Below are 13,360 nucleotides of genomic sequence, written 5' to 3'. Positions count from 1 at the left end.
ATGGAGGAAGAAATAGAAGCGATAGAAAAGAATGACACATCGAAGTTAATGAACCTTCCATAAGGAAAAGAAGTCATTGGAGTGAAGTGGGTCTATAAGACCAACAACATTGTCGACTGTGAGATTGAAAGGCACAAAGCAAGGCCAGAAGTCAAAGGATACAAGTAGGAAAATGCAAGATATTATTCGGAGACGTTTGCACCAGTCGCAAGGATGGAGACAATGCATACAGTTGTGGCAATTTCCAATCAACATAAATGGAAAGTGTATCAAATGGACGTAAAATAAACTTTCTTAAATGGAGTGCTGAAAGAGGAAGTGTATGTTGCGCAACCACCTGGTTATGAGGTAGAAGGCCAAGAAGACAAAGTTTCTCGGTTGAGGTAAGCTCTTTATGGGCTGAAGCAAGCACCACATGCACTGTATAGCAGGATAGATGCTTACTTGTTGGACAATGGTTTTGAAAAATGTGACGATGGGCGTACTCTCTACATTAAAGAGAGTGATGGTAAGATTCTTATTGTCGTCTTATATGTAGATGATTTGATTTTTATAGGCAGTGATGTTTTCCTCATCGTTGATTTCATAGAAGTCATGAAGAGTGAATTTGAAATAACTGACTTGGGGTTGTTAAGGCATTTTTTAGGCATAGAAGTGAAGCAAACAAAAAATGGAATTTTTATCTCTCAATCAAAGTAAGTGCAGACATTTTGGAGAGGTTTAAGATGCAGAACAACAAGCCTACACCAACTCCAACTGTCATGGGGTTGAAGTTAAGCAAGGAAGATTGCAGCAACAATGTCAATCTGACATTATACAAAAGTATGATAGGAAGCTTGATGTATCTGACTGGCACTAGGCCGGATATAATGTATGCAGTGAGTTTGGTGTTGAGGTTCATGGAAACAAATAAGGAAACACATTGGCATGCAACAAAAAATGATTCTAAGGTATCTCAATGGGACAAAATAGTATGGCATTTTGTACACCGCAGCAAGTGATTTCAGGATGGTTGGTTACACTGACATTGATTGCGTAGGAAGTGTCGATGACAGAAAGAGCACATCAGGATATGTTTTTCATTTGGGTTTTAGAGCCATTTCATGGGCCTCCAAGAAGGAACCCATAGTTTCATTGTCAATAACAGAGGTAGAATATGTTACCGCAATAGCAGCAACGTGTCAAGCAGTTTGGTTGAGAAGGATGTTGAGGGATCTTCACCACAACCAAGAGAGAGAGAGAGAGAGAGAGAGAGAGAGAGAGAGAGAGAGAGAGAGCTATCTCTATTGAGCTTTACAATTGCTCACCAAGGCATGCCATGAAATTAATTTTGATTCAATGATTTACCAATCTTTTTAGTATTTGGACAATTTAGACTGATTTTAGGTTTATATTATCACAAATATTAACACGTCCATTATATTCAAGAAACTAAGCCCAATTTCATGCTCAGAATAAACACCATGGTGGAACATGTCATGCCAAAATTGGGGAAAGTCACCATTAATCCACATCATCTATCACCATTCCCTACGTCCCACCAAGGTTATGATCCCTGTCAAAATGTGACTTTTTTAGTATAATTAATTTTGGCATTCTATGGTTTTCCACTAGCTCCTAGCCAAAATTCTAAGTGTGCAAACAAGAAAACCAATGACGACCCAAAGCCTTGAGGTTCCTTCAATCCAATAGCTACAAAGGTTTGATTACTCCCATTATTTGGATTTAAACGTCGTCTTGCTAACATGGAAAGTGGAGGGCGTGGTCTACTATTAAGGTTCCCCCTCAACGTTTCGAGGCCCTCACCTGACATCTTCAGTGCATTCACAATCTGTAACGATCGTGATTAAAACATGATACCTCCCCCCTCTGCCCCCCTTTACTGGCATGAGAAGGGGGCATCCACTAATGAATCTCCAGTATCCATCGATGTGTATCCCTCCACAATTGATTTAGGTTTCCATTAACTATTGAGATAATTTCCATCTCATCACATGAATACCTCGAGATGTCAATACCATGGGGGTTTTTATTCTGGGCATATGTCGTCTCCTATTTAAAATTTTAGGGACAAGGATTTAATGTGATGGTTACAACCCCTAGTAGCGTGGACCCTCTCTGCTAGCGCCAATGTTAAGTATGAATTAGAATGATCTTGCGGCTTCATACATATATAAATAGAAAATGTTGTCTATCATGAGCTTCTGGCATATATAGATAAATATAGAGGACTATACCTCTTGAGCTTTGCAGCACTCAGTCTGGCCTGTATAGCTATTGCCACGTTATGCTTGGTCTCCCCTCCCATTGTCTTCCCATCATCACGGTTGTAAGAAAATCAATCATCCTCCTCGTCATGTGTCTCTAGACCCACTTCCTACCTTTGCAACTCCTTCTCATTTGATTTTTGTCCTCTTAGCTTGTGAGTTTTTGCGAGAGGAGTATAGTCCTTTTTCCTTCTTCTTCACTCAAATTTAAAACACAGGAAGCCCCATCAAAACATGTTTATCATCATCCCATGGTTGTCATTAAAGTAGCTAGACATCTTCCATTTTTCAACCAATCTCTCTCCCCAAGCTCTGAAGTCCATGTCCCAATTATCAATTATTTTATTATTGAAAAATAATTTTAAAAATATTTGCAATAGGGGATTAGCGAGTGGTCGTTTGAGTTTCCAAGGATTCATTATGCTCATGGTTCTATCTTGATAATTCTAAATCAATTATTCAATATGATATATTTTATTCCTTGAATAAAAACCTACTAATACAACCAACATAATTGTTTGGTTTGTTATATAAGTTCCTCATTTAAACTTTTTTTTTGAGGAAATGTAACTTCATATTTCTAAAAGACTTTGTGGAAGGAATTTTCATGAATTTTAATTTTAGTGATTCACAACATCTATATATTAATAGGAAAATTGAAGTGGTTAATAGAAACCTTGGAAATCAAATAAATTTCCTATGTAAAGAAACGAATATATTGGGACAATATCTAGTCATAGATAAACCAAGATAGTAATACTTGATGTTAAGGTAAAGAGAGTTTGTATGCAAAAATTGTATGGGTAGTGCTATATCAAAGGTTCCTTTCCAAATAGTGAATAGATGGGAACCACAATAAGTTACAAATTTGACAAAGTTTTCTCAAAGAAAACAAGAGGTGTACAAATACAAAGTCATTTGTGAAGCATATTCTAAAGGTGCACATGCCAATTCAATAACAAGTACAATGGAGTAGCCAAAAGTAGAACCAAAGTTATGAGAAGAAAAGGTGAGCGATGAAATTCTAGATGGGAGATCTTGTCTTTATAAATTCTAGACAAAATATCTTCGAAGGACATGTAAAAAAATAAGAATGAAGTAATTGGATCTTGCAAAAGATCATGAGAGGAAATTTATGATAATGCTTATGTGTTGAAATTGTGAGAAGTGTTGGAGATCTCAAACAATTTCATTGTGTAGGTTAATAAAGTATTATGTGGGTTCTATACTTCAACAAATCGTTGATTCAAAATAGTATATTTCGGAGCAAGCAGGAGAAGAAATTGTAGAAATAGTTTATTTGAGAGTTATATGAAAGACTTCAAGAATATCTAGTTCACTTGAAAGGTAAAGGTTGAGAGGAAGCCACATGGATTTTAGAAAAAGGTTGGGCCAAATCAGTAAAAGATATCAAAATCATTACATGAATGTTATGAAAAAAATAACTTTTTATTTTACTCAAGGATCCTATTTCTAGAGAAACTTTCTAATAGTTTGAATACCTTTTCACAAAATCAAAGAAAATTCATTCTATATAGAGGAAACTTTGAATACCTATTCACAACATCAAAGAAACTTCATTCTACATAGAAGAAACGTTGACAAGGCAACTGTTAATTGAATTATTAATGCTTAGGTCCAAATCTCATAGGGAGGAGATGGAGGTGGATCTCAACAATTTATTTGAATTATTTTTCGTAGGTTCAAATCTCATAGGAAAGAGTTGAAGGTGAAGGTACAATATATTAAGGTGTCTCCAAGCATAATAGAATCTGACACCATTGTGATGATGATGTTCCACTATTAGGAAAATCATTCTTACATCTAAAAAAATAGATTATCCTTGGCCTGGGCACAACCTCATATTGCAACAACAAAAAATTACTATCAAAAAGTAATAAGAAATGAATATACACCCCACCATAGATAGATTGACAGTATACACACTAAAAATTACTATCAAAAAGTGTTAAGAAATGAATATACACCCCACCCTAAATAGATTAATAGTATACAAACTAAAATTCATTACTAGTAAATATGTTAGAGAAATATGCACTAATATGATCCACCCCTTCTATGGTGCAGAAATAGAGTGCCCTAGTTATATGTTTCTTGATTTTAAATTTTAGAAATTAGCTACTATTTTCTAAATTATTTTTAATGAGATTTTAATTATGCCTAGTGTGCAATTGAAATGATCGTGCATGGTATAACCAAAAATTGGAGAACCTGAGAAAGGGGAACCTGGTCATTTGAATAGATACCCCGGTTGTTTTACATAAGAAAAAAATGTTGAAATAGGAAAGAATTTTAGTAGCTAAATGAAACAAAGAATTTAGTAGCTAAAAGACAAAGCCAATGAGTTGCTAGTAATTTAGTGTCTCTTTTTACCTTGAGGTGAGGATGGGTTTAATATTTTTAATATTTTGAATTTTGATAAGTATTACTATAATATTAAGTAGGGAAACAAAACATCTAAACAAATTAAAATGATATGTTGTTTGAAAATTTGTATTTTTAATATTTTGATAAGTATTACTATATTATAGGTAAAATAAACAAAACATATAAGTAAATTAAAATAATATGTTGTTAGAAAATAAGAGAAATATTAAATAATTCATGTACGAGTGAATCTGTATATTCAATTCTATTGTTTTTTTTTTCTATTTTTTAAAGTATTATTTGATCTCAATGATGTAACCTGTTATAGTTCAAGTAAAACTACACATTCAAACCACTTCACAGTTAAGGAAAATAATTTTTGTTATTATTTGACACTATCAAGAAAACTAAGCCATTCCTTGAAACAATCTTCCAAGAACTACGATATATCTGGGGAGGCATTCACATGTGAAACCTATATAGATTTAAAATTATATATATCTAAGTTTATATTAAATTTATATAAATTAAAAATTATTAAGAAAAATTAAAAATATCTTTTTAAAAAAAATTAGTTTTAAATTTAAATTTAAATAATAACAATTATTTTCATGTCCACTAGATTTTAAATCCATAACAAATAAATATGTTATTTAGATACTTTATGTGAAAATATCACTTATTCAAATCCAAAAAACATTATGGTGATTTTATTTTAACACATAAAATCCATTTTGAATCCCAAAAATATTATGGTTATTTTATTTCAACACATAAAATTTACCCCGAAAAATAACAATTGTTTACGTTTACCTCATAAAATAACCATTTTTTTATTTAAACATTTTTTTATATAATTTAAATAAAAATAATAAAAATTGTTTTATTGAATCACTCGAATTAAATTTGTATTACAAATTTATTAAAAAATTACATATCACTAACAAATTTATTAATAAGGTTATTAAAAAATTATATGAACTTGCATAAATTACAAATTTATAATATATATTAAAATTATAGAAATTCAATTTTATTTAAAACTTATGCAAATTGCATTTATATCAAATTTATGCATAAAATACGAATCCATTTATAATAAAGGGTGAAAATAGAGGATATTTTTTCAGCTTGAAAATGAAATTATAATAAACAAAGACCACCTATGCATTTGTCATAGTAAGAGAAAAGTTAACTTGCACAACCAAATCCCCACAATGAATTTTGACATGGTGATCGCAAAAGTTCAACCCAACATCCCACACTCTGAAAAACTAAACGGCAAGCAATTGTTCATTGCCCAATCCTCCTCCTTATCCCCTAGTCTAACAATTATGTTTTTTTTTCTTGAAAGTTATGAAAATTCGGGTTATATTTTTAAAAAATCTGGCAGAGATTTTTGTAAATTTAGGTAATGTCAAGAGTTGCATAGGGAAGGCGTGAAATGACAAACCAACACAAGAGGAGCTCACAGGTGTGGATCACCAGGAACTCCTACAAGCAAAACGCCACACAGGATTCACATTTATCTCCAATAATAAATAGATACAATTTGTTAGGGACAGTAAATCATATCCCTGAATAATAGAAACTGAATGACTAAGAAAATTAGAATGCATAACTACATAACAAGAATAACCTATTCTCCATTAATTCTAACACTGTCCCTTAATGGAGAAAGGGTTCTTAAACACACCTAATATGTCCCTAAACAACTCAAATGTCAGTCTTCCCAGAGGCTTAGTAAATATATCAGCCATATTATCACAAGAATTACAATATTCAACACAAATCTCTTTGGAGTGCACCTTTTCCTTAACAAAATGAAATTGAGTGTCTATGTGCTTAGTGTTTTTATGAAACACAGGATTGTAAGCCAATTTGATGGAAATTTGATTATCACAATTGATAACTGTAGCTTCTGTCTGTTCTTCTCCTGCATCTTCGAGAAGTCTGCGCAACCAAACCGCCTCACATGTCGCTGCACACATAGCTTGGTATTCTGCTTCTGCTAAGGATAAGGCTACAGTATGTTGCTTCTTGCTGCACCAAGAGATGACCCCAGGACCAATGCTAAAGGTGTAACCTGTAATTGATATTCTATCATCTAAATTTCCCGTCCAATCAGAGTTTGTATACCCTGTCAAGCTAACATCAAATGAGTCAGAATACAAACTACCAAAGTCTAAAGTTCCTTGCAGATACCTCAGTACTCCTTTCGCTACAAGCCAATGGTTCTCATGAGGTTGAGTCAGGAACTGACTCAAAATACTCACTGCATAAGCTAGATCTAGTCTCGTTGTAGTCAAATAGATAAGACTACCAGCTAATTGTCTGTACAATGTTTCATATGCATATTTCGAACCATCATTCACTTGAAGTTTTATTTTCTACTGTAAAGGCACAAATTCAGCCTTGCACTCATCCATTTTGAATTTAGTCAACAAACTCTTAGCATACTTACCCTGGGACAAGAAATTTTGGCTTGAATCTCTCCAAACTTCTAGACCCAAACAGTAATGCATTTCTCCAAGGTCCTTCATGTCAAATTTCTGTGATAACTGCTGTTTGATTTCTTCAATGATATTGTCTACACTCCCTATCATGATCAGATCTACATATAAAGAAATCAACACTATCGGCCCCTCATCATTAAACACAGTATACAAATTAAGATCATTTTTTCTCCGTTTATAAACATGCATGAAGAAAAATGAATCAAATTTTTCGTACCAGGATCTAGGAGTATGCTTTAAATCATATAAAGCTTTTTTTAATCTACATACTAAATGCTCTTCTCCCTTCTTAACAAACCCCTCAGGCTACACTAAGTATACTTCTTCTTTTAAATCACCATTTAAGAAAGCATATTTAACATCTAATTGATGTATTTTCCAATGATGCTTAGTGGCTAAAGCAATAATCAATCTAATGGTATTTAATTTTGCAACATGGGCAAATGTTTCCTCAAAATCAATACATTATTTCTAGGAATACCCCTTTGCAACCAACCTTGCTTTATGCTTATCAATAGACCCATCTGCCTTAAATTTCAACTTAAATAACCATCTGCAACCTATGGATTGTTTATCATGAGGAAGCTTTACTAGATCCAAAGTATTATTCTCGGGGAAAATTTTAAGGATGGAAATTTATCTTAAAGTTTAGAAACCTTGGCGAATCCCACTAGTCCATAATATGAAATCTATAAAATGTTTGGAAATATTTTTGTAAAAATATTCAAATTTATAATATTTTTATATAGTCTATATATAATTTTTTGGCGATTTTTAGGGTAATATAATTTCATTCTATAAAATTTGGGCCAATCATTTTTACAAAAAAAATGGAAATTAGCGAATCTTTTTTTTGGAAAAAGTATAGAAAATTAGCCCATGGGCGAATATTAGCCCCTAAAATTTTCCCTGATTATTCTTAATAATAGATTCATATTTCTCCTTCATTGCTTCCTTCCATTCATAACTCTTACTTGCTTCATAAAAATTACAAGGTTCTACAATGTTTAACATACCAGTCATGAGCGCACAATCCCTATACCGAGATGGTAACTATTTCGGCCTGCTAGATCTCCTGAGTGGTGCGCTGTGAACTATTTTGCTCTGTTCTTCTCTTTGTGGACTGAACTCAATTTCCTCCTCTTTATCCTGTTGTTGTTGTTGTTGTTGCTACTATTGTTGTTGACTGATCCATGTTTCAACATCCTCATCTGAAAGTAATGGTACATGCCATTCTTCATTACCTTGAATATGATTTTCATCATCAACCTGTTCATGAAATACTATGGCTCTACTAACAAACACCTTGTGAATAGAAGGATCAAACAATTTATAAGCCTTATACTCAGTGTAGTATCCAATGAAGGTACATTTAATGGATTTTGAATCTAACTTCTTCCTGTTTTCTTTGGGAACATGCGCAAAAGCTTTAAAACCAAATACTCTAAGGTGACTTACTGCAGGCTTGAAGCCAAACAACACTTCAAAAGGAGTTTTATAATCAATACTTTTAGTGAGACTCTTATTCTTCAAATATATTGCAGTATTGATAGCTTCTACCCAAAAGCCATTAGATAGATTCTTACCTTTCAACATACTGCAAGCACACTCCACCAGTGTTCTGTTTTTCCTCCCAGCTACTCCATTCTGTTGAGGAGTGTAAGGTGTTGTAAACTGCTGTTGTATCCCTGCTCTTTACAGTATTTTTTGAAATCCCCTTTCTTGAATTCTCCACCTTGATCTGATCGAAGAATCCTGATGAACTTTCCTGTCTACTTCTCAATCATGTTCCTGAACTGGTTGAAATACTCAAAGGCATGACTCTTCTATATAAGAAAATACACCCATATGAATCTTGTACAATCATAAACAAAGGCTAGAAAATAGTAGGCCCCACCTAACGATGTTGTCTGCATAGGGCCACATAAATCAGTGTGTACAAGTTCGAGTGTATCCCTCTGTTTCCTATCTTTAACAATAGGAAATTCATCTCTATGTTGTTTACCGAATGCACATGCTTCACAATCAATATGCAATTTTTTCAAAACAGGAAGACCATCTACCATGCCTTTGTTCTGCAAAAGAAGAAGCTCACTGAAATTGATGTGCCCAAGTCACTGATGCCACAAATTTTCAGCATACTTATCCGATGATATCAATGGTTGTTGTGGTGTACTCCTCACATCCAGTTTGTAGATTCCTCCTATATGAATACCTGTAGCAATAGGCTTCATCTGGTCCAACAAATCTTTAATAATACAATGAGATTTAAAGTTTTCTACCTTGAGATGCTGATCTGTAATTGTTGATACAGAAATCAGGTTCTTCTTAATACCAGGAACATACCACACATTAGATATATTCCTAATCTTTCCATCAGGCAGAGTGACAAGGACATCTCCATGTCCCTTGATTTGGTACCCTCCATTATCTCCAAGGTATACTTTTACTCCAGTGTTGGATTCTTTAAAAAAATTGAACCATTGCTTTTTACCTGTCATATGTGAGGAGGCTCCAGAATCTACGAACCAAATATCTGATTCATCCTCCTCAGTGGCTAGTACAGTCTTAGCCATAAATAATCTCACATCCTGATTCTGATCTGTATCAGCCAAATGACCTGCATGTCTTCTCTGCTTGTACCTCTCCCCATCTACCTTTTTCTTATGGCAAAATTTAGCAATATGGCCTATCTTACCACAATAAAAGCATTTAGGAGCAGAGTCAGTTTATGCGAGGTCATACCTTGTGGTGTCCTTTTTTGTGATACACTGCCCTTCCTGTGATCAGCCACTGCTTTCCCCTTTGGCTTGAACTTTGTCATCAATGCAAGATCTGGATTTTGAGGTTTGAGAGTGAGGTTTCAGAGACAACCTCCTTTCTTCTTCTTGTAGCAAGATCCCAGTGAGCTCTTCAAAGCCTCGAGGATTTTTTCTTGCATTCAATCCTGTTATAAACATCTGATAGTCATCCGTCATGCCGTTCATAGTAATCGTCACCAAATCATCATTCGCCACGGTCTGATCGATATCAGTTAGTTTATATTTAAACTCCTTTATCCGAGACATGAATGAAGAAACAGACTCATTCTCCTCCATCTTGATGGAGAGAATCTTCTTCCTGAGGTACAAGGTTTGACTGGTGTTCTTCATCTCGTACATCTCTTTTAGAATCGTCCATATGTCATTCGTTGTTTTGCAATCCCGAATGTGAGGGATGATGCAATCTTTGACTGATAACTTGAGGAGAACCTTCGCCTTCATCTCCCTTTTCTCTCAATCTTGAATCGTTGTATTCGATCCACAAGTTGCAGTAGTCGGCTTGACCTCATCACCGGTGGCAATGCCATAGGCATTCTGTCCCTCAAGCAGAGTCGAGAGCTTAAACTTCCAATTAGTGTAATTGGAACCATCAAGCTTATTACTCTCATTGATATAAGCTTCAGATATTTGGTCATTCATATTGAATAAAAAACTTCAATAATATAAACAAACCCCAGATCTCCTTTACAAAAAAAAATGCTAACCCCAAATTCCTCAGATTTTTGAAAAGAAAAGAAACGCCCCCTTAGTATCAGATAATAATTCCTTTAAAAATAATGCAGTGCCATTTCTTTTAATTAAAGAAACTCCCCTTTTTTAATTAAAAACTTCAATTATTGAAAAAACGACAACAATTAATGGATAACGCTCTCCTACAATCTGAGCAACATTCCACATTCAATGCTCCACTCTGGCACAACAACACTCCTCTCTGTGGTTTTTGTCACCTTAGCGATCTTTCCTTCTGAAAAATTCAACAGTAGATCTTCACTCCACTCCAGCAATTGTCGTAGGAAGGCCTCGATCGTGGCGTTATGCTGACTACCACTTGTGGATCAGCAACCACCTCACGGATCGCCTTCAGACTACGAACTCTCCAAGCCAGAAACAGAATCGCGTAGCCACCACGCAAAACAAAAAATAAGACGACCTCTCCCTGCAACTCTGCTTATCAATCCGACCTCCTTGACGGAGGTGCAACCTCCCACGTAGGTTTGAATCCTCACACTCTTGCGGCCACATTGGCAATTTTTCATAGCCAACAAACAAAGAACCACGCAGTCACCATACAGTTACCAGGAGCCCTCACGCTACAACACCAACCTTCTGGTTTCTTTCCACCACTTCACAGGCTGAATCATTCGACGCTACCACAGCCACCGAGGTTCTCTCAGTCAACACACTTCCTCTGCGCAAATGGTAGAGCACCAACCAACTCAAACGCAGTGTTTTTGTTGAGAAGAAAAAACCACGCAGCTCCCAGCACTCAGCCTTCGAATGCCTCCACGCAGCCTTTCGCATAGTCGGCGCTTTTATCCACAGGGAAGTCACAAAGCTAGTCGCGGCAATACATGTCGGAGTCCCGACCCTCCAGCCAAAGCTCGCGCCGAGTTTCAAAAACGAAAATGTGCTTAGTTTTACAGTGCGGTCGTCGCACTTGTCCACTCAAATTTCACGACGACTCTGCTACAGTCGCGCCCTCATTCAGCTTACAGGATTAACAGTCCTGCAGCTATGATACCATGTCAAGAGTTGCACACGGAAGATGTGAAATGAAAAACCAACACAAGAGGAGCTCACAAGTGCGGATCACCAGGAGCTCCTACAAGCAAAATGTCACACAAGCTTCACATTAATCTCCAATAATAAATAGATATAATTTGTTAGGGACAACAAATCATATCCCTGAATAATAGAAATTGAATGACTAAGAAAAGTAGAATGCATAACTACGTAACAAGAATAACCTATTCTCCATTAATTCTAACAAGTAAAAGGTGTGAAAATTCATAATTTTAGGTGTCCTAAAAGTTTTTGATGGTGTTGAATTTATTTCCACCATCAAAAACATGATTGAAACACTACCTCTACAAGATTTTTTGAAATTATTTTACCAAAATTCTAGCCACTTTTAACCATCTGAGCAATTCCTCAACCTCCATAAACAACTCTAACTAAAGACTTATAATGTCAGTGAATTCCCGTGAGAAATTGAATTGAAATCGAACTTAGTCAAAGAAATCTCGTCAAATAAAAGATGAAATCGAATGTGGTTATGTAGCGAAGTTGATTTGCCAATGAAATAAACGTTCAAGCTGCATGTAAACCGAAACGTCCAAATACTGAAATGTTCAGCCACATTTTACCACTAGCCCACATCGGCAAAATCTGGTTATAGGAAGCAGTGACCTAGTTATGACGCTGAAATCAAATCATTTAAATGTTTAGATTTTAAATTTAAAATATTATAAAAGAGAAAATAATAAGTTTAAAGACCAGGTGTCAATATATTCATATCCATCTTTTAAAAGTCAATGAATAATATTAATTTTGATTAAATACCGATCCCCATCTCATATTTATTAATAAATTTAAAAACTTTATTTTTGAAATTTTGAAATCCCGAATGCTTAGAGGGATGTTGGGTGTTCGCAGTCATGTGCAGTTGAATTACAAGGAGTTATTTTAGATGTTAGTTGATTTTATGTATAAGGTGTAGTATTGATTTAGATGTGTTGAAGTTAGTGATTTATATCCTATATTTATAATTATTATAATCAATAAAGAGATTGAAGCGTAATTTGTGTGTGACATGGTTTTTTAATTTTATTTTTAATATAAGATTAAAGCTGGTTCAGACTTGATTCTCTCACTAGAAACATTGAGATCATACAAATTTAGCTATAATACTTCTTTGTATATAGATTAGTTTAATAAAATGTATTATCTAGTGGTTGTGTTAGTAAATTTTTTGTTCCTTGGTGAGTAGATTTGTTTCCCTGTTGAAATCTGTAAGTGTGTTGCTCAGAAATTTTACGGACCATTCAATTCAGTGCTTCAGGTTCAATCGCGATCTGGCAAACCCTTAATCTTGAATATATGATAATCACCAGCAGAAGCGTTTCGAAGCCGAAAAGCATTGAAGGGGTGAGTAAATGAGAACGGTTGAAATGTCTCCATGTTTCATCGCACGGTGGTGGAATTTGGGATGATGCTTTCCATTTCTTTTCATATTCCCCAGCAATACAAACAACAATGCAACAAATCTCATTCGTTGTAGTTGAAGCTTAAGATACAGACAGTTTGATTAGATCTGAAAGAAATCCAAGCTGCCAGGCATGGTTTGATATGCGCAAACACCTCCTAG

Source organism: Pinus tabuliformis, chromosome 5_1 (genome assembly GCF_031772625.1).
Source record: "Pinus tabuliformis cultivar Carrire ecotype Pingquan chromosome 5_1, CPIR1, whole genome shotgun sequence".
NCBI lineage: Eukaryota > Viridiplantae > Streptophyta > Pinopsida > Pinales > Pinaceae > Pinus > Pinus tabuliformis.
The sequence above is the reverse complement of the archived record's forward strand: the minus strand, read 5'-3'. Positions refer to the sequence as shown.